Source organism: Papio anubis, chromosome 12 (assembly GCF_008728515.1).
Source record: "Papio anubis isolate 15944 chromosome 12, Panubis1.0, whole genome shotgun sequence".
Taxonomy (NCBI): Eukaryota; Metazoa; Chordata; class Mammalia; order Primates; family Cercopithecidae; genus Papio; species Papio anubis.
This window is the reverse complement of record NC_044987.1, coordinates 38,509,899-38,533,181: the sequence shown is the minus strand read 5'-3', so window position 1 is coordinate 38,533,181 and position 23,283 is coordinate 38,509,899. Positions and strand designations below refer to the sequence as shown.

Below are 23,283 nucleotides of genomic sequence, written 5' to 3'. Positions count from 1 at the left end.
AATACTACATATGGTTTTTGTTCACAAGTCTCTTCCCAAATCTGCAGACCATATTCCATTCTTAGGTGTCTATCATTATTGCCTCCATTTCTCAATGCCCATTCACTGCTTAATCTCTTGGAATCTAGCTTCTGCCACTATCAAATGATGCCCTGAAATTGTTCTTTCTATAATTACTAATGGCCTGGTTGGTTTTTTTAAAAAAATGTTTTTTTCTTAATTCTGATTCTATAAATGATCATCTCCCTTCAGCAGCCTATTATTTTGGTTATCCCATTTCTCAGTTTAACCAATGCCTTTTTTAGTGCCTACAATAAGAAAGAAAATACTCATCTAGGAACCCCTAGAGATACAGAGATAAATATGACCCTTGCTGCTTTTGGTGAACTTTCACTAGTGTACGTAACACAAGCACAGCAACACAGTGAGATGTTGTCTCTACAAACACACACACAACACAAACAGAACATGATAAATGGGTGTGAGAAAGAGAAACAAATCCCTGGGGGTTTGGAGAAACAAAGCCCTTGGGTGTTGTTTATCTTATGTGATTTTACCAGAAATTATACCTATTTAGCTAAGTAGTGATTCTATTTCAAATGTCTTACATTTCAAAATATATCCACAATATTGGGGAGAGAGCACCTAACAATGCTGTATATGAAAAGTTCATACAAAGTTTTAATTTAGAGGCTCAAGAAAGGCTTTTATGAAAGAGGTGGCATTTGATGTTAGCCAGAAGATAAATGAGGTTCAATACTCTCAGTTTCACTAAGCAAAGGAACAGCATGAAAAAGAACATAGTAGGAAATTCAAGACATGTTAAAGCAACTGGAGGAGGCACATCACTTTTATTGGAGTACAGGGTACTTATAAGGCACAATTAGAGATAAGCCTGAAAAGGTAGGTTTGGATTACAGAGTAGAAAGTGCTGAATAAGAAGTTGGTATTTCTGTAAGCAATGAGAGACCTCTGAAAGTTTCTGTACTTTAGGAAGACTTTTAACAACAAATCAAAAAATGGATTACAAGAGAGGGAAAATCTGTTACAAGACTATTAGGAAATCTTCTCAAGTCAAAGGTATCACGAGCCTAAACTAGCAGTAAAAATAAAATAGGAGTGGACATATGGGACATTTTGGAAACAGAATAGAATTTAGTAGCTGACTTGACATGAAAAACAAGGAGGAAGGAAGACTCAAAATATGATCCCCAGTCTTGCTGACTGAAAAGTCAGTGTGCCAAATTAGACAGTAAAGAAGAAACAGGTCATTTGAGGAGCTGCTGATTTCTGTCTTGAAATTTTTTAAGATTGAGGTGGTAGCAAGGCCAAAGGATTTTAGATTTTACATGATCATATATTTGTTCATTCATTCATTCATTCATTCATTCAGGCAATGTTGATTCACTGCCTATCGGTTATATGAGTGTTCTATGAAGACATATATGTAATACAATGTTATATGTGCTCCCAAACTATAGACTCATGGGAGAGACAGACTCCTTTTTAACTGTCTATGAATCTGATTGTGATGAATGCTACAAGAATGGTTAAAAAAAAAAAAAGAAAACTACAGGAGCACAGAGGAGGAAAGGACTGAGGCAAGCTTGAAAAATGTCATATTTGCTGGACAGTGACCTGTTAGTAGGATTTGATGGTAAAGCAGAAGAGTAAAAACATTCCTGAGAGAGAACAGCTTAAATAAATAGATCATTTGGGGAAACCTATGTGACTGGGCTTTGTGGAGGCAAGAAAGGTTCAAGCTATGTTCTGTGAATAAACTTCGATACCATGCTAAAAATTCAGATTATATTCTGAGGACAAAGGGAAGCCATCAAACATTTCTCAGTAGAAGTGTCAAATAGTTCTATGTGCAGAGACATTCTGCTCAGGTTATGGAGCATGCACTGGGGAAAAAATTCTAGAGGAACTTACGTCAGTTAGTAAGTTATTGTATTAGAGCAGTAGGATCACTTAATAGACAATGGAACTATGCCACATAATGACAAAGAGAGAAAATATAGAAGAGTGAGCAGGTTTGGCTAGTATGCAGCATGTGGAAATAATTCAAAAGATTTTGATATCATTGAACATCAAACTTGAGGTTCTTGCAAAATATCAAAGTGGATGTATTCATTAAGCAAGCAGAAATACAGCTTTAACATTCTATCGAGAGGTTACAGCTAGGTGACAGCTAAATCAAATCGATAAAATTGAATTATGTAACAGAGGGACAAGATATAAAACAAGATTTAATACTTAGCAAATGAAACTATTCAAAATAAGTAGTTAACACTACCTAATACTACAGAACAGTCAAGGGAAATAAGAGAAAAGTCCATTGGACTGATTAATAAAATGTTAAATTAATTACAATGTCAACACAGTCTCTATAATGTTTTAGAAATACTTATTTGACATGAATGAAAAAGTTAAGGTATGGAGGCATGGACTGCCTCAACTTCTTGCCCTTCCTTCAATAAACTTATCTATATCCAAACACACCCTTCCTTCCTATTGAAGATAACATTTCTCTTTTCAGGTTCAAAGCCAGTCCTTCCTCTCATGTGCATCATTCTGCCCCATCCAGTCTACTTTGGGAGAGGTACTCTATTGACGCTGTTTTCTAGATGTCATTAATGACCTCAGGAACAAATCCAGGGGCCTTGTTTCTCTGAGTTCCCAACTTCCTTAACCTCTGTGCATTATTTGATGCTATCATCACTACCTCCCTCCTGGAATTCTTTGCTCTCTAAGCTTCCCTTGTCATTAAAATTTACAGGCTTTAACTCCCTCCTTTTCTAGGTTATTTCTTCCAGTTGTCCCCTAAATGTAGATTCTCTTGAAATCTCTGACCTTGCCTCTGGTTCTCTCTCCTTCTCTCTGAAATATCATGAATTCCCACCTCTGTGGGAATTCAATTATCACCTCTGTGGGAATTCAATTATCACCTCTGTGCAAATGATTTTCAAATTTCTATCTTTAATCTTCTCAGTCCCACATTCACAAATACCCACTACGAGTCAAAGCATTCGACTATCTGGCCCCACACTCTCTCTCCAGTCTTATTTCTCACTCTGATCCCACTTGGCTACTGCCCACACCTTTCAAGGACACTAAGCTATACAGTACCTAGAATTATACCAAATATTTTTTAAAACTGTCCCTTTCACATGCAAGTATTGCATTAGTAGCCAACTATTCTCACAGCCAACCAGGAACTTACAGAATATTAAAAATGTAAAGGATTTCTGAGATCATTCTAGTGAAACCCCATCCCTCCCCTTATTTACAGATAAAGTATAGCCCAGAGAAGTGAAGTAAATGGTTTGGAATATAGTTCAAATTAGTGGCACAACCAGAGAGAGAGAGAGAGAGAGAGAGAGAGAAGCAGATACAGAATTATACAGATCCAATTCTGCATCTCATATTGCTTCTGATATGGAGTACAGAACTAAAAGGAGAAATGCCCTCAAAGTGCTTATTATCTAACTGGGGAGATATAACACAAACATATACCCAATATTTATTATTATATAAGCTCAATGCATGAGGATGAAGTTCAGTTGAGACCAATAAGGGAACGCTCCTTGGAGCAGATAAAGCTTAACTGGATTTGGAAACAGGTTAAGAAGGAACTACCAGAGACTAACTATCTTTAAGCCTATTTCCCATAAATATTTTTAAAGTTTTTGGACAACAAAAAACAAGGAATTCATTGCACATGAGAAGGCTGGATTGGTAATTTAATCCCCCATTTAGAATTCAGTATGAATCCATGTAATAAGATCTGATAGATAGTAAATAAAGATAATGGTTCATGGCAATACGATATTATCTCATAGAATCTTACTGTTCCTTGACTCCTCATCCACTGTTTAAGACTGCTTCATTTTCTTTTACCCCACTACTTAGTAGCCACGTGACTATGGGCAGGGTGTTCTACCTCTCTGAATCTCAGTTTCTTTATATGTAAAATGGCGATGATCATACACTTGGTTATTTATTCAGCATCTCGTGCTCCAGACAGGCCAACCCATTTCCTTATCCCCCAGTTTCCATCAGCAAGAGTTTAAAAAGGGCATTGAAAGATTTTGAATGTGTTTGCTCTTGCTTCTCTAGTTCTTTTAATTGTGATGTTAGAGTGTCAATTTTAGATCTTTCCAGCTTTCTCTTGTGGGCTTCATTGTATATCTAGAAAACTCCATCATCTCAGCCCCAAATCTTCTTAAGCTGATAAGCAACTTCAGCAAAGTCTCAGGATACAAAATTAATGTGCAAAAATCACAAGCATTCTTATACACCAGTAACAGACAAACAGAGAGCCAAATCATGAATGAACTTCCATTCACAATTGCTTCAAAGAGAATAAAATACCTAGGAATCCAACTTAAAGGGATGTAAATGACCTCTTCAAGGAGAACTACAAACCACTGCTCAGTGAAATAAAAGAGGACACAAACAAATGGAAGAACATACCATGCTCATGGATAGGAAGAATCAATATCGTGAAAATGGCCATACTGCCCAAGGTAATTTATAGATTCAATGCCATCCCCATCAAGCTACCAATGAGTTTCTTCACAGAATTGGAAAAAACTGCTTTAAAGTTCATATGGAACCAAAAAAGAGCCCGCATCTCCAAGACAATCCTAAGTCAAAAGAACAAAGCTGGAGGCATCACGCTACCTGACTTCAAACTATACTACAAGGCTACAGTAACCAAAACAGCATGGTACTGGTACCAAAACAGAGATATAGACCAATGGAACAGAACAGAGTCCTCAGAAATAATACCACACATCTACAGCCATCTGATCTTTGACAAACCTGAGAAAAACAAAAAATGGGGAAAGGATTCCCTATTTAATAAATGGTGCTGGGAAAATTGGCTAGCCATAAGTAGAAAGCTGAAACTGGATCCTTTCCTTACTCCCCATACGAAAATTAATTCAAGATGGATTAGAGACTTAAATGTTAGACCTAATACCATAAAAACCCCAGAAGAAAACCTAGGTAATACCATTCAGGACATAGGCATGGGCAAGGACTTCATGTCTAAAACACCAAAAGCAACGGCAACAAAAGCCAAAATTGACAAATGGGATCTAATTAAACTAAAGAGCTTCTGCACAGCAAAAGAAACTACCACCAGAGTGAATAGGCAACCTACAGAATGGGAGAAAATTTTTGCAATCTACTCATCTGACAAAGGGCTAATATCCAGAACCTACAAAGAGCTCAAACAAATTTACAAGAAAAAAACAAACAACCCCATCAAAAAGTGGGCAAGGGATATGAACAGACATTTCTCAAAAGAAGACATGCATACAGCCAACAGACACATGAAAAAATGCTCATCATCACTGGCCATCAGAGAAATGCAAATCAAAACCACAATGAGATACCATCTCACACCAGTTAGAATGGCAATCATTAAAAAGTCAGGAAACAACAGGTGCTAGAGAGGATGTGGAGAAATAGGAACACTTTTACACGGTTGGTGGGATTGTAAACTAGTTCAACCATTATGGAAAACAGTATGGCAATTCCTCAAGGATCTAGAACTAGAAGTACCATATGACCCAGCCATCCCATTACTGGGTATATACCCAAAGGATTATAAATCATGCTGTTATAAAGACACATGCACACATATGTTGATTGTGGCACTATTCACAATAGCAAAGACTTGGAATCAACTCAGATGTCCATCAGTGACAGACTGGATTAAGAAAATGTGGCACATATACACCATGGAATACTATGCAGCCATAAAAAAGGATGAGTTTGTGTCCTTTGTAGGGACATGGATGCAGCTGGAAACCATCATTCTCAGCAAACTATCGCAAGAACAGAAAACCAAACACCACATGTTCTTATTCATAGGTGGGAACTGAACAATGAGATCACTTGGACTCGGGAAGGGGAACATCACACACCAGGGCCTATTATGGGGGGGGAGGGAGGTATTGCATTGGGAGTTATACCTGATGTAAAGGACGAGTTGATGGGTGCTGATGAGTTGATGGGTGCAGCACACCAACATGGCACAAGTATACATATGTAACAAACCTGCATGTTATGCACATGTACCCTAGAACTTAAAGTTAATATTAATAAAAATATTAATATTTTAATATTAATAAAAATATTAATATTTTAATATTAATAAAAATATTAATATTTTAATATTAATAAAATTAATAAAAAACAATAAATAAAAAATAATAATAAATAATATTAATAAAAAATAATAATAAAAAGGGCATTGGAAATCCATATGCTCTGATGAAGTAAGACTGTCCTTCCATCTGTCAGCTTCTGCAATACCATTAGCAAAAGTAAAGTGGAGGCCCCAGATTGTAACTGTCCCTTGCACGACCTTACCCTTTCCTCCCTTCAACATCATTTGCATTTTAACATGGACAGTCTTACCACTGTCCACATTAAAGACTGTAAGAGTTAACATCATTATACCTTTTATCTCTATTTTTAACAGTTCTCACAAATAGTCAGAACTACCAGATTCTAATCCCCCTTCTGATTCTACCTACCATTCACTCCCTATTCCTGTGTTTCTGAATTTTAAGGTTAATCATCACCAAAATGACCTTTATCTCTAGCTCTTCTTAAATGGTCTTTTTACCTTTTATGCTTACTGAAGCCTAGTTTTTACCTGAGGACACTGTTCCCCAACAGCCTTCTCAGACAGAAAAATAAGCCCTTTTATTTTCTCTCCAATATTCCTCTCCCACAACTAGGCCTGGAAACTGAGCCTTGTCCCTCACTGCCATTTTCAGATTCTTCTACCTCTCTGTCTCTAAATCCCCAAGTATTCAACCTCATGCCATCAGACTACAGCATATACCACCCTCTTTGTTGACAACATTTGCCTGTCTCTAAGTCACTCTCTCTCACTCCTTAAGGCTTTAGCTTCAGGCTTACCATTATTCTTTCCAGTACTACCAACTGCTCTAATTCTTACTGATTCCAGTTTCACATAAATGAGCATTTAAACACCTTGGCCATTCAGTTAATTGAATTCCTCTTCTGCAATGATCTTGTCTTCCATTCTACCTCAGTCATTCACCTCAATGATCATATCCTCTGGAATGGCATTACCAATTAACTGTAATCACTCCCTGATTTAAATTTCAAACACTCTACTGTCTGACCACCAGCTCTTTTTCTCTAGTACCCCCAACCAACACCTCGAATTGTTCAATTTCACCAAAACCTCCACTGTTCCTACTACACTCCAGAGTATCTATTTCATGTTCTCACATCTCCCTTTTCCCAGCTTTTAAAATTCCATGCCTCTTATTACAATCATTCCCTTGCACTTGCTTACTTCATAGTACTTCCTTGTCAAACGGAAAGCTGCTTAAAGCCAACTTTCTGACTATTCCAGTCCTGTACCCACACAGTTGAATGAGTCTACAGAAAAAAAACACCACCACAGAGACTCACTTTGAATTCATGGCCACTTACCTCAACTAGACCCTTAATACTGCCTAGATATTACACAACATTTCTCTAGTTCATACACTCTCTCATTCTGCTAGATTACTATTTCATATGTTCTTTGCTTTCTTCACCCTCTATCATCTTCTCCACCCTGAATTTCCTAGATGTTCTAACTTCCTGTTTCATGCAAAAATAGAGAAGCAAACACAGATTTTCCACAAGCTCTTCAACTATAACCTGTGTGCATCTGTGCACGTATATTCTGCCTTGCCTTCTCTTACTATGGATAAATCATCCATATTGCCATCTAAAGACCCTTCATTAGGCCGGGCATGGTGGCTCACGCCTCTAATCCCAGCACCTTAAAAGGCCAAGGAGGGCGGATCACAAGGTCAGGAGATTGAGACCATCCTGGCTAACATGGTGAAACCCCGTCTCTACTAAAAATACAAAAAAATTAGCCGGGCATGGTGGCACACATCTGTAATCCCAGCTGCTCAGGAGGCCGAGGCAGGAGAATCACTTGAACCCGGAAGGCAGAGGTAGAAGTGAGCCAAGATCACTGCACTTGATCTTGCTGAGACCACTGCACTCCAGCCTGGGCAACAGAGCAAGAGTCCATCTAAAAAAAACAAAAAAACAAACAAACAGAAACCCTCATTAAACTCTATCCTCTCTTGTTTACACAAGAAAATCTCTCCAGCAAATTCTTTCCCTCCAGTTACTGCATCATAAAATCTTCTACTCAATCTCACTAATTAGCATAGAAACAAAGTATTATTTCTCTCATCTTCATCCCTCCAAATAGTGCTTCATTTCTCTGAGCTTCTTTATAGCAAAACTCACTGAAAGAGATGTCTATATGTCAGAGGTGTTTGAACCAGAGCAACTCCATCTTGAATAGGGGCTGGGTAAAATAAGGCTGAAACCTTCTGGGCTGCATTCCCAGGAGGTTAAGGCATTCTAGGTCACAAGATGAGACAGGAGGTCAGCACAAGACACAGGTCTTGAAGACCTTGCTGATAAAACAGCATGCAATAAAGAAGCCAGACAAATCTCACCAAAACCAAGATAGTGACCGGGGTGACCTTTGGTTGTCCTTACTGCTACACTCCCTCAAGCACCATGACAGTTTACAAATGCCATGGCAATCATGAAAAATCTACCCTTTGTTTAGCATATAATCAAGAAATAACCACAAAAATGGGCAAGCAGCAGCCCCAAGGGGCTGCTCTGCCCATGGAGTAGCTAGCTATTCTTTATTCCTTTACTTTCTTAATAAACTCACTTTCACTTTATGGACTTGCCCCAAATTCTTTCTTGAGCAAGATCTAAGAACCCTCTCTTGAGGTCTAGATCAGGACCCCTTTCCGGTAATATATATGCAGTGCTTCCAATTCCTCACTTCTCATTCTCTCCTAAATCTACTTCAGTCAGGCCTTTGCCTCCACCACACCAACAAAAATGCTTTTATCAAGGTCATCAATAACCTCCACTTTGCTAAACCTATTAATACTTCCTCCTCGTCTATCAGCAGCATTTAACGTAGTTGATCACACCTTCCTCCTTGAAACACTTTCGACACTTGACTTCTAGACCTCTACACTCTTCATGGTTTTTCTCCTATTCCCTAGCCAGTCCTCTCAGGTCTCCTGTAATGGTTCCTTCTCACCTCCTTAACCTCATAATACTGGAGTGCCCCTAAACTCACTCAGTCCTTGAACTTACCTTCTCTATGTACTCCTCCTCTCCTTAATGATCTCATTTGTCCTCACAGTTCTCTGATGCGAAAATACTGTCTAAAGTGTGATATTCTTACACACGCACACACCTGCACACACACACACACACACACCACTGCTTAAAAACAAAAATGCAGGTTGGGGAAAGGGGACCAGCATCCCGTAATTGACAATAGTGCTAAAATGCAGAGAATGGAGTTACTGTTAAAATGCATAAGATGTAAATTTAGAGCAAAAAACAAATATGTATGGGGCTAAGAAACAAAAGTGATTTTCTTAGGAAGACTTTTTAGATTATTCCCACTCTTCCTGGATATATGCCTCCCTCAGCACATTCATCTTTAATTCATAGCTATTTAAAACTGGTCCTTTGCTAATGTTTTCAAGCAAATTCATGTTTTCTAGTTTGGTAAAATAACAGACTCAATAAATACTTGTTTACCAAGAAATCTTTCTAAACTAAAATCAGAACTCTTTTAGAGATTAGCATTTACAACACATCCATTACATTAAAAACAACAGTAATAAAAATAGTTGGCCAGATATATTTGCACTAAAATAAGGGGATAATATATAGGCTCAAAGTAAAGGGATAAAGAAAAACCCACCAAGCAAATGGAAAACAAAACAAAACTGTGGGTTGCTATTCTAATTTCAGACAAAACAGACTTGGCCAGGCATGGTGGTTCCACCTGTAATCCCAGCACTTCAGGAGGCTGAGGCAAGTGGATCACTTGAAGCCAGGAGTTTGAGACCAGCCTGGCCAACATGGCAAAACCCTGTCTCCACTAAAAATACAAAAGTTAGCCAGGTGTGGTGGTGCACGCCTGTAATCTTAGCTACTCAGGAGGCTGAGGCATGAGAATCCCTTGAATCCAGGAGGCAGAGTTTGCAGTGAGTCGAGATAGTGCCACTGCACTCCAGCCTAGGCAACAGAGTGAGAATCTGTCTCAAAAACAAAAAGAAAACAGACTTTAAAACCAACAATGATCAAATGAGACAAAGAAGGGCATTATATTATTATACCCATTATAAAACGGGTAAAGGATTCAACAAGAAAACTCAACTATCCTAAATATATATGCATCCAACACAGTAGCTCACCTAGGTTCATAAAACAAGTTCTTAGAGACCTACAAAGAGACTTAGATAACCACACAATAATAGTGAGAGACTTCAACACCCCACTGACAATATTAGATCACTAAGGCAAGAAACTAACAAAGATATTCAAGAACCAAACTCAACACTTGATCAAACAGACCTAACATACATCTACAGAACTCTCCACCCAAAAACAACATTCTTCTCATATGCACATGGCACATACTCTACCATCTACAACAGAATCAGCCACAAAACAATACTCAACAAATTCAAAGAAACCAAATTCATACTAACCATACTCCTGGATCACAGTGCAACAAAAATAGAAATCAATACTAAGAAGATCACTTGAAACCATACAATTACATGGTAATTTAACAACTTGCTCCTGAATAAACAATGAAATTAAGACAGAAATCCAGAAATTATTTAAAACTAATGAGAACAAAGATACAACATACTAGAATCTCTTGGACATTGCTAAAGCAGTGCTAAGAGTTAAGTTTACAGCACTAAACCCCCACATCGAAAAATGAGAAAGAACTCAAACTGACAACCTAACATCACACCCAGAGGAACTAGGGAACCAAGAACCACCCCAAAGCTAGCAGAAGAAATAACCAAAATCAGAGCTGAACTGAATGAAATTGAGACACACAAAAAACATACAAAAGATCAATGAAAGCGGAAGCTGGTCTTTGAAAGAATAATTAAGATAGACCATTAGCTAGACTAATAAAGAAAAACAGAGAAGCTTCAAATAAACACAATCAGAAATGACAAAGGGGGCATTACCACCAACCCCAAAGAAATACAAAAAACCCTCAGTGACTACTATGAATACCTCTACAGACACAAACTAGAAAACCTACAAGAAACAGAAAATTCCTGGAAACATACAACCTTCCAAGACTGAACCAGGAAGAAACTGAAAACCTGAAGATCTAATTCCAAGTTCCAAAATTGAATCTGTAATAAAAAGCCTATCAACCAGAAAAAGCCCAGGACCAGATGGATTCACAGACAAACTCTACTAGATGCATAAAGAAGACCTGGTACCATTCCTATGGAAACTATTTCCCCCCAAAAAATGAGGAGGAAGGACTCCCTAACTCATTCTGAGGCCAGTATCACTCTGATACAAAAGCCTGGCAGAGAGACAATGAAAAAAGAAAACTTCAGACGAATATTCCTGATGAACATAGCTGCAAAAATCCTCATCAAAATACTAGCAAACTGAATCAAGCAGTGCATCAAAAAGCTCATCTACAGTGATCAAGTAGGCTTTCTTCCTGGGATGCAAGGCTGGTTCAATGTGCACAAATCAATTAATAAATAGACTGAAAATAAAAACCATATGATCATCTCAACAGATGCAGAAAAGGCTTTCGATAAAATTCAGTAATGCTTCATGTTAAAAATCCTCCACAAATTAGGCATTGAAGGAACATACCTCAAAATAATAACAGCTACAGCCAACATCACACTGAATGGGTAAAAGCTGGAAGCACTCCCCTTAAGAAAAAGACAAGAATGCCCCCTCTCACCACTCACATTCAACATAACACTGTAAGTCCTAGCAAGAGAAATTAGGCAAGAGAAAGAAATAAAAAGCATCCAAATAAAAAGGGAGAAAGTCAAACTATCTGTTTGCAGATAATATATTTTATACCTAGTAAACCCAACAGTCTCTGCCCAAAAGCTACTAGATCTGATAAACAGCTTCAGCAAAGTTTCAGGATACAAAATCAATGTACGAACGTCAGTAATATTTCTATACACAAAATCCAAGCTGAGTGCTAAATCAAGGATGCAATCCCATTCATACCTACAAAAAAATGAAATACCTAGGAATACAGGTAACCAGAAAAGTGAAAGATCTGTACAATGAGAATTACAAAACACTACTGAAAGAAATCAAAGATGATGCATCAAATTGAAACACATTCCATGCTCACGGATACGAAGAATCAATATTGTTAAAATGACTATACTACCCTAAGCAATTTACAGATTCAATGCTATTCGTACCAAATTACCAATGATATTCTTCACAAAATTAGAAAAAAAACTACTCTAAAATTCATCCGGAATCAAAAAGAAGCCCAAATGGCCACAGCAATTCTAAGTAAAAAGAACAAATTTGGAGGCATCACATTGCCCAACTTCAAACTATACTACAAGGCTACAATAACGAAAACAGCATGGTACTGGTACAAAAACAACAGACACACAGACCAATGGAACAGAATAGAGAGCCCTGAAATAATGCTGCCTTCCTACAACCATCTGATCTTTGACAAAGTTGACAAATGCAAGCATCGGGGTAAGGACTCTATTCAATTAATGGTGCTGTGAAGGGGCTACCTATATGCAGATTGAAACTGGAACCCTTAGAAATTAATGAAGTGGTGATAAAGAAAATATTTTCTCAAAAACAACAAAACTTATCAGAGTATAACCAAAACTCTGGAATATGCACATATACACATGCCTATGAAATAACAGGACTTAGGTTTATAGTAACAGAATAATACAGTACAGCACTAGTCTGCCTTGGTTTTCTAACAGGCCTGCCACCAACTCAGCCAGAGACAGTTTTCTTTCCACCACAAGATCAAAACAGTAATCCCATCAGCTGATTCTTAGTCATTCCCACACATTTTTTTCTCTGCTGTTATTATAACAAAGGATTTTTTTTTTCCTTTGTTACACTATTCTTAAGAGCAATGCTCTACCCTTTTGGTCTCGAAAGTTCCACCATTTCAAAGTGTAGCATTTAGGTGAACAAAGTTATACAAACTAATTATTGGTAGGGGGTAAAATTACTCTCTATATGCTTTTCAAAATAAAATCAATAAATAAGACAAAGCTCTCGTCACTTGTTTATTTTTTTGCTGTTGTTTCATTTAGAGTTTGTTTTTAGTTACAAATATTCCTAAGACACTTTCAAATTAAAATTATGTCTAAACAAATGAAGTTTGGTACCTACTACAGAAGTATATTTTGACTCAAACTCTGGACTTATAATAAGAATCCCTTTTAATGCTGCAAAGGCAGAAAAAGCTTTCTCCAGATAGCAGGGGTTCACTTATCCCATCCAAATATGCCACACCTCAAACCACCACTTTAGCTTCCTCGGAAGGATGGAGACTGAGGTCTTCTACCTCCAACTAAAGGCCTCAGCCATCTTCCCTCCTGTCCTCTCCAGAGCAAGAACTTCCTAAGTCTCCTTTTTTTTTTTTTTTTTTAACCTCCCCTCCATTCCACAAACATTTACTGATATCATCAATGTACTAAATACTGGGGATAGAGTTCTCTATTTATAAAATGATAATGATACATTACAAAATCTTGCAATAAGGATCAAAATCTTTAAAGAAGGATCAAAAAGCAAGATCTGTAGAAAGTACTTAGTGTTAAATACTGAACTGGTAGAAACTGTTCAACAAATAGCATTGTGGAAATACAAGAACAGAATAGGAAGTCCATTTTTAAAAAGGCATCCACTAATTAAATTAAAATTAAGCAAAGCACTAGGCCCTAAAAGTACTTTTCATTCAGCTCTGTAATGTAAAATGTCTTCATGTGCACTAGGAAAATTAAATATACATACTTTTAAACTTACAAGTTTTAGTTAACTGATGAATCACATAATATAAAGCATAAATACTGGGGAGAAATTTTTTTAAATATATATATATATATAAACACACACACACACAACACCTATGTGATTTTTTTAATATATTCAATCAGAAGACAGACCCAAAACTTCAATCACAAAACCAATTTCACCACCAGTATTTTTCAGTGTAACTGTTAGAAAAGTATTGACCCTTTCTGGCACCCTGATTTGCCAGACTGTTAATGGAATTATCATTACTTTATTGTCAATCACAGCAACACCTGAAAGTACTTCACAGTAATGAACAGAATCTAATATAATTCAACAAAAATATTTCTTGAAAAATTGAAAAAGCATTTCTGAAAATTAAGGATGCAGATAAACATAACAGCAGTATATACTTTAAGTGAAAACAACCTGGAAACTTCAAGTCATCTATCTTTTCATATATCCCAGTAAACAAATGCCTCTAGAGGATTTAGGAGAGGCTGTATTTCTACTGACCATAGTCATTACAATAAGATCTAAACCACTTGCCTTAAACTGTTTCACTCTTGCTGCCAGTTCAATTTTTCTTCAATATTCCGTAGAAAGAAAAGCTTCTTTTTAAAAAGTTATTTTCTTGTAAGTAATGTCCTGAGCACATACACAGCATGTTTGCCCAAGAACATTAAAGAATGCCTTCTATATTCTGATCGTGAACAAGCTTTTCTAGGAATGCAAATTTTGCTCTCAATACTTACACAATGCACTATAGTGTCATAAGCACTGTTCATGCTCTATTAGTCATTCTGTTGAAGATTTTATTAAAAAAAAATAATAAAAGGCCTGCAGTGTGTATAAAACATTTGAGACACAAAAGACTTATTGTCAGAATATTTGCAGGATTCTCAAAACAGAAAAACAATCCCCGCAAAACAAATTAATTTACAATTTTTAATTATGTTTAAAAATGCTAAGCCAGAACCCTGCATTAAACTTAACCAATTCATAAGATAAAAAAGATTATATAAATGATCATCATGGCATGAGAGACAACTTGTATTCTTCGGAGAAACAAAGGGGATTTGAGCTCTCGGACAGCCTTCCAACTGGTGCATGTTGGCACTTAGTTTGGAAAATCCTAAGGTTTTGAGGTACATGTGACCCTGGACACAGTTAACAATTTATTTCCAGGTCTATCAATTACATTTCCCAAAATAAAACACAGGTATATGATTTCATAATGCAGCAGAGTCCGAACAACCAGTTTGTATAGAAAACGGTTTACATAGGTCTGTTTTTTCTCCAGAGTATTGTTTCTTCAAAGAACTTATCGGGAAATTTAAATAAATAAAGAGGTGAAAGCCAAAGTGTTCTGCTCAAAATGAATGTGTCCCTGAGAGACAGGGGTGAGGACTGGAGGGCAGAAAGGACCTTGAATTCCAGCACCAATCCCACAGCCACAGCATCCCGTTTAAGGAGCTTCTCAGAATCTCTTCAAAAACCTCCAATTCAAATTCAGATGATAGCTCAAATGAAAACACATAGATTTATAAGTAGCCTAGAGGGAAAAAGTTATTTAAATATCACTTAACTGAGAGAAGACTCAAACTAAACTGAAAACTGGTCAGATTATTAGAACTCTGAAATTAACCCTTCCATCCCAAACTAAAGTATATAGGCAGAAACACTAAGAGAGAGAAGGTGATGTATTCCCTAAACACTCGCTCAACAAACAATTTTACTTGGACAAGCATAGAAAACATGGAAATTTGTCTTGAAAAATGATCTGTCATGTAATTTTCTCATCCCACCTTGCAAACCTGAATTCATTAAATTAAATTAGAAAGTCATATCCATTATTTTTGCTATCTAGATAGATATATTTTGTTTTTCCAAGACAAGCAAAACTGATTATTATACAATTAATCTTTCACTATCCTTTCAATGTAATGAGATACAACTTTTCTCCACAAACCTTTAAGTCATATAAATGAAGTTAACACAGGTGGGGTTTTTTTTTTTTCCAGTTACTAAGCTAAAACTCTCAGTAGGAAAGGTAGAGCATTCAACGTCTTTCTCTTTGTAGTCCAGAAAGGTTAAGCTAAAAATCAAAATATTGACATTACTCAGTGATCCATGCCCGCCAAGGACATCTCTCCCTAATTTTGAATACTCTTCCCTATTTACCAGATTAGTTATTAGAAATCATAAACTAGAAAACCACATAACAGATAAAGTTCCTTTCTAGAGCTATTATATGTACAATTTTGATTCCATGGTTATGAAAAGAACAAAAAAATTTTTAATGAAAAGAAAATTTATAATTGAAAAATATAATAAATTTTTTAGAAATCAATAGGCTATTTTAAAATGATTTTTTTAAAAATCTTATAATTAAAATGTGCCTTGAAATATTAAAAAAAGGCACTGCATCATTAAACTTCCCAGTAATTTGAGAATTACAGAGTATTTCCAAAATTAAGATAAACGAGATTTACTAATATAAAGTGACAAATCAGTAACTATCAATATATTATACACAATACAATATAAAATATACTCGATACTAAAATTAAAACTCTTATAGTTCAAAAATACTTTATAAATTTCAGTCCCTCAGAGATCTTATGAATGCCAACTATAAAATATAGTATTATAAATACAGTAAAATTATTTCAATTATTTAAAGTTTCTGGGTTGGTATATAAAGCATCAGATTCTGTACGAAGCAAATAAAATCACTCCTAACTAGCATACTTCACAGAATCCAAAGGAAGAAAAGTTTTAACAGTAAACTGCTCATAGTATAGCTTTTCAAGCACCTACTGTTTGCAAAACACTATAAAATTTGTACCTACTATTTCATTCAAAAAATGAAATCAGATCCTCATTTTCGTAAGCATAAAACTTAAATCCAGGTAGGAATAATATTATGGATAGAAAAAAAATGGTTTTTCTTTCCTTCAAGTCTATCATCCAATGATTTCAAAACCAGAATGAGTCACAAATCTGACTAAAAATGAAGAAACAGTACGTTTTTCATTTACATAACCCATATGTCCTCTTATTTTTTCAGGAACAGTGATGGATTGGTTATAATCTTATACATGGTATAAGCAGAGGGTTCTACAGACATGAAACACAGTGAAGCTATACGGCCCTGCAAAAAAAATCATGATGCTACATGGTAAAGTCTAGAACTGGGAATTAGGAGATCATCTCTGACACTCAATAGTTCTGTAGAGGAAAACCACCACCTTTCCTGGCCCTCTTAACATTTATTGTGCTTTGGAGTAAATTATTAGAGTTCTCTAGATCTATTTCCACATCTGAAAACTTCTGAAACTACACTAGCATCCAAATGCATCTGGATCGGTGGTTCTCCAACAGTTAAATGCCGATTCCTAACGTCACCTCAGTGATTCAGAATGTCCACACTGAAACCTAGGAAGTTAAATGTTCACCAAGTTCACAGTTGACTGAAATATACAGGTGGTCCTCAGCCACAGCTGAAAAACACCAATTGGATGATCTCTAATCCCTCTAAGAGTATAAAAAGATATTCATTTCAGCACCAAGCTTTTAGGAATTCAGAATCTAGCACAGTGTGTAGGGTACAGTAGATGTTAAACAATTATTTACAGAAAGAAAGGAAGGGAAAGAGGCAGGGAAAAAAAGAAAGAAGAGGGAAAGGGGAGGAAGGCAGGCGGCTAGCTAACTGGTCATATTTTTGGCTAAGAAACATACAAAACAGTAGTAAAATTACACTTGAATAACATACACAACACTCATCAATAGCTGGAAAGCAAAGACCTTAGTATCTGTAACATTTTGCATATAACATGAATTCTTGTCATCCGCTTCTGAAGTCAAACTGCAAAGTGCTAAGGAAGAAAAGGAAGAAAACAGAACATGGATGCCAAAAGAATTCTAATGGAAAATTACTGGATGACTAAAACTTAGTGACTGTTTTCCCCAAGTAGAAGAGAACACAGAATTTTAAGGACAGGGACCTGGAAATGGAAAGTTTGAAGTTACTGGTTACTCATATGTACAAATTTCATTTCGGACAATATATAATCCAGAAATATTGCTGGCAATATTAACTTTTGTCTATTTTTATATCTGCATTTTACCATTCACTTACATTATAATTTTTGAGATGTTTTATCTTCACTTCTGATGATCTTCAAATGTCAATGGCTCTTAACACATTAACTGTAAACAAACACAAAGGAACTTAGGGGAATTCAGAAATTTAAGGAACCCTAAAGAATCTAAATCATTGTGCAAAGCCTGCAGGGCAGGGATTGGTGGGGAGGGGGCTTTGGCAATTACCTGCTTCATGCTTTATATGGTCTTCAAAATGTAAAACTGTTATTTTGAATGAAATGATACTACCGATACTACCCTCTTAATCATCAGGTAATGAATGAAATGATACTATCCTCTTAATCATCAGGCAAAGAAAAAAAATCATTCTATTTTCTATCAGAAGGAAAAAAAAAAACATTCAAAGGTAAAGAAAATTCTCTCCAAATATGAACACTCTCACTTGGTCAATGTATAGTGTATCTTTATCCTTCTCCAGCAAAATAGCAGGTCAAGGAAACTTGTGTCCTCATCACTACCACCCAATCAACCTGCCCTGGGACTGCCCTCTAACTACAAAGCTTTGGTCTGCACCTGGGGCACTGGATCTTCAGGCATGTGTGTTCTTTAGAGCACAGACCCTGAAGTCAAATGGACTTGAATTCACATGTCAAGGTGCCCTCTCTAATCTTCTGTTTTCTTCTCTGTAAAATGGAAACATTAACACTCTCTACTTTATACAGTTATGAGGATTATATGAGAAAATGCATAGAAGAAATGTAGCACTATGCCCAGCATAGTAAGCATGCAATAAATGTTGTGCTATTTATATTATTATTGTTGTGTTTAATATTAATACTACTAATTTATTGCTATAACTGTCTACCACTAGGAAAGCAAGGCTTGTCTTGGGTATTTCTATTTTGAGGCAATGCCTTTGCTTATAATAGAAGAATTTTATCTAATATTGTTAACAGAGAACATCTGTATTATACAAAATTTTATTGTTGAGCTTTGCTGGGCTTCTTGGCTCAGCTCAAGAATATTAAGGCTTGTAATCACCAGCCCATCATCAGCCAGTTATTTTCCCTTTTGCTAATGCATAACCTCCAGACAAGGCCTCCTCCCTACCTCAGCAACTGCTCATTTGCTGGTATCAGTAAAAGCAATTCAGCCAAGAAGAGAAATGGATATATTTCTGACTTAATGCCTATTAAATCCTCGGAGCCTGATGAATAAACGTTTTATCAATCCAGAGGAGACTTACATACATATGCTCTTTTATTCACTTCCAAATTATTAAACTCCTTAGGTTTGAAATTATATGCTTAAAATATTAATATTTAAGTTAGGTGACAAAAGAATATATAAGACACAGATGTCTCTGGATTTTTAATAAAATGTTTAGGTCAAGGATATAAAAACAAACTGAATATTGGCAAAAGCATTCATAAACTAAAATGGTCAGATTTACTTCCCTTATGGAAACCACATCCTTACAACTAAAATGATAGAAAATACCTAAGTAGAACCTGATGCAACATTCAGGAATAGGATAAAATACATGGATACATGGCTTGGAAATGGACATCAAACTGGAAGTAAGCAGAGTAGACTATCAACGTCATTACCACTACTACTTTACCATGCAATTCCTTGAGCTCTTCAAGTGAAATATAAAACAGCACATCAACCCATTCTTCATTTGATTTCTATTTCCCCATCACTTAATGATCTTGCCATTATTAAATGCATCACTTTCATTTTATGGTTCCAGACTAAGATTATAAAAATCTAACCCAAGACAAGACACAAAAAAACAGAAACCTAAACTCAAGAGTTCAGAGTGCTCCAAGCCACAGTTCTCTTCTTTGGTCTGCAACAATATGTTACCTCCTCTCTTTCAGTGTGTTTCCTATTTTGGTAACTGCATTTGCAACTCTAAGGGTGTCTCTGGCATAAGTGAAATATTGCAGAATTTAGGTGGAAAATGTCTTTCTTTCTTTTAAATGATTCATTTGTACACAAGGGGAAAAGCTGCTATGACTCCAATACCCATTCTCTCCTATTCCTCAGTGACAGAACCTCCAAATTTAGCTCGGCACAAAGGCCTCACAGAAGAGACTGCCTATCCTAGCCTCTCGTTTACCTATGTATGGCCATGGGACCATGTTCTAGCCAACTGGATGTAAGGTTAAAAACAAGACATGTGACTGCCAAAAAAGTATCCTTTAAAGAGAGAGAGTATGGTCTTCTTCTTCCCTTCCTCCTGAAGACATAATAGCTAGAGTTCCAACAATAATTTTGGTTCATGAGGTAACCCTGGAATGTAAGACAATCTGGGTCCTTGATATTTCAGATCCACCATATTAGATCTGTATTGACTATCTCCAGGCTTTCATGTAGAAACAAAAAATTTAACATCTCTTATATTAAGCTACTGTCAGTTTGGATTTTCTGTTATGCGCTGCTAAGCCTAAAGCATAACTTAAAAAAAAGAAAAAAGAATTTTCCAAATGTGTTTAAATTTTTAATTAAAATATATTTTACAGCTAATTTTTAATATATTTAATACACAGCATCTGCTCTTATTTACTCTAGACTAAAAATATTTAAAGAGACCAAGAGTTATTCATACAAAGTAAGAATCTTTGAAAGAATGAATATTCACCAGTGATTAAGGCCACAGGTCCTATGTACTTGGGGAAGGGAAGAATTATGAAGCTTGCTTATTAACAGTTTATATTAAAGACAACATTGGTACCTATATAGAAACATATTAGGAGGGACAGGCATAACTAGTTTTGCGTAATAAAGCTACAGGAAAGGGAACTGAAGTTATTATTTTCAAGAAGGCATCTTTCCTAGTCCTTTTTATTTTTATAATCTAGTACCAACCTTATCTTTTTAAACAGTTCTGTTTTTAACTTGACTTCCTGTGGAAAGCGGTTTTTAAAATCACTGCCTATCCTTGACTATCACCTCTAATAGTGTTTAATTATTATCTACCAATTTAACTAAATCATACAGTAGACACAAAGATAGCAAGTACTTTACATATGCAAAACCATCCTCCTTACAAAGGAAAAATATTCCACACTAAAATCTGGAGAATTTCCATTACTCAAATCCTGAATCACATGCAATCTTTGGCTCTGGTGATTCTGAATACAATAGCATTAACTTGGAAGCTTTCCAAAATAAACTTACTGCTTTCTGGTCATCTGTATCCAGGGTGTCTCCTTCCCTTGGGCATAATCCAAACTTTATGGGTTCAAGTGATGGCCTCCTGGAATTATTTCTTCATAATACAGTTGACCCTTGAACAACATAGGAGTTGGGGTGCTGACCTTCAATGCAGTTGAAAATCCGCATATAATTCTGACTCCCCAAACTACTCCCTAGACTTAACTACCAATAGACTACTGTTGACTGGAAGCTTTACCGATAACATAAACAGCCCATCAAAACATATTTCAGGCTGCACGCCAATAAACCGAACTCTAACAATGAAAAAAAAAATGTTATTAAGACAATCACAAGAAAAATAAAATATATTTACTACCCATTAAGTGGAAGTGAGTCATCATAAAGTTTGTTATTCTCATCACATTGCACATGCTGAGGAGGAAGAGGAAGGGTTGGTCTTGCTGTGTCAGGAGTGGCAGAGGCAGGAGAAAATCCACATAAAAGTGGATCTGAACGGTTCACACCCATGTGGTTTGAGGGTCAACTGTACCTTTTTTAAACGCTTGTTTCCACTAATCTTTCTCACTAAGAATCTATTTTTAAGAAAAAGCCTAAAACACATATTCTTGTTTCGTGGTACTCATGACTGAGAAAGAAAAATGCCTTAGGAAGTTTACTAGAAATCAAATCTAATAAATCGACCAGAGATGACTTTTACCTTTTACTACTTTAGTCAACATTTATTACAAAAATGCTTTCAAGTAATAGTTCCACAGTATCTCTACCATAGACCTTAACTTAGTTTTAAATAACGTTGATTGCATTACAAAAGGCACCAATTGGCAAAAGATCCAAGGCAGTGGTTCTCAAACTGTAGCGTCCATCAGGATCACCTGGAAAGCTGGCTAAAACACCAACAGCTGGGCTCCACCCCTAAAATTTTAATTCAGTTAGGTCCAAGGTAGGGCCCAAGAATTTGCATTTTTAACGAATCCCAAAGAGATACCGATGCTACTGGCCTGGAGATCAAACTTTGGGAACTACTGATCTACACTAATAGGAAATTATTGATAATAGCATAAAAAGGAAAAATACAGATATATACGGGACCCAGTCTCAGGTTCACTATCAGCTTGCATTCTTTAAATATGTCCTTTCTGAAAAGCTACATAATTACATATTTCAGACCCATATTGGTTCTTATCTAAGAGAACTTAGTTCTTCGAGGGTTTTTAATTAATGAAATCCAATATAAGTAATTTTTAGTCTGATATGCTCAATGTTTGATGCAAGGTGCTACTAATAATGCCAAGGTTGTAGGTTCAATCTGGTAGCTTTATTCTGTTTTACAGCTATAATTTCTACCTCTAATCTTGCCAGCTGTCTCAGAAGACATGCCAAGAGTGACAAAGGGAATGGGTAAAAATGTGTGATTGTACACAAATCCATCACCACTACTAGAAAAACAACATAAAAGCATCTTTCCTACAATCCCTTTTTTTCTTGAGACAGGGTCTCACTGTCTTGCCCAGGTCAGAATACAGTGGCACCATCACAACCCACTGCAGCCTCAACATTCCCAGGCACAGGTGATCCTCTCACACCAGCCTCCCAAGTATCTGGGACTACAGGCATGCACTACCATGCCCAGCTAACTTTTTATTTTTTTGCAGAGACAGTTTTCTGCCATGTGACCCAGGCTGGTCTGGAATTCCTGGGCTCAAGCCATCCCAAACTACTCAGCCTCCCAAACTGCTAGGATTACAGGCATTAGCTACTGCACCTGGCCTCCAACACATCACTCTTAAGTGACCTTGAGGCTAAACCTAAAGATGAGAGCTTGCAACAAAATGTGTTTTAGAAATCTAGGAAACTCTTCTACTTCTTCAGGCTGTAAGTATAATCAAAATCCATGGAAACAAAAATCCAGGAATTGCTGTTTTCAAATGATGATAATTTTAAGGCAGGCATGCAATTTAAAAATGCAATCAGTTGAGAACTACTTTGAGTATGTGTACCTCCCCTTTGATTTTTTTAATGGAAGTTAAATGTAAATATAAGATGCTCATC

The 23,283-nt window shown here is 36.4% G+C and overlaps 1 protein-coding gene across 9 annotated transcripts in view; it reads right to left on the bottom strand.

Annotated features, from left to right (window-relative positions):
* MTMR2 (myotubularin related protein 2) overlaps positions 1-23,283 on the bottom strand; it is an 88,865-nt gene that overhangs the window by 59,149 nt on the left and 6,433 nt on the right. For 4 of the 9 annotated variants that reach the window (XM_009187145.2, XM_003910576.4, XM_009187146.2 and 1 more), the window contains exon 2: positions 18,080-18,150. The exons of 4 other annotated variants lie outside the window; for them this stretch is intronic. The gene's annotated coding sequence lies outside the window, so the exon portion shown is untranslated. Of the gene's footprint in view, positions 1-18,079; positions 18,151-21,234; positions 22,713-23,283 lie in introns of those variants that run through there. One more of the 9 variants, XM_017948884.3, reaches the window with a different exon arrangement.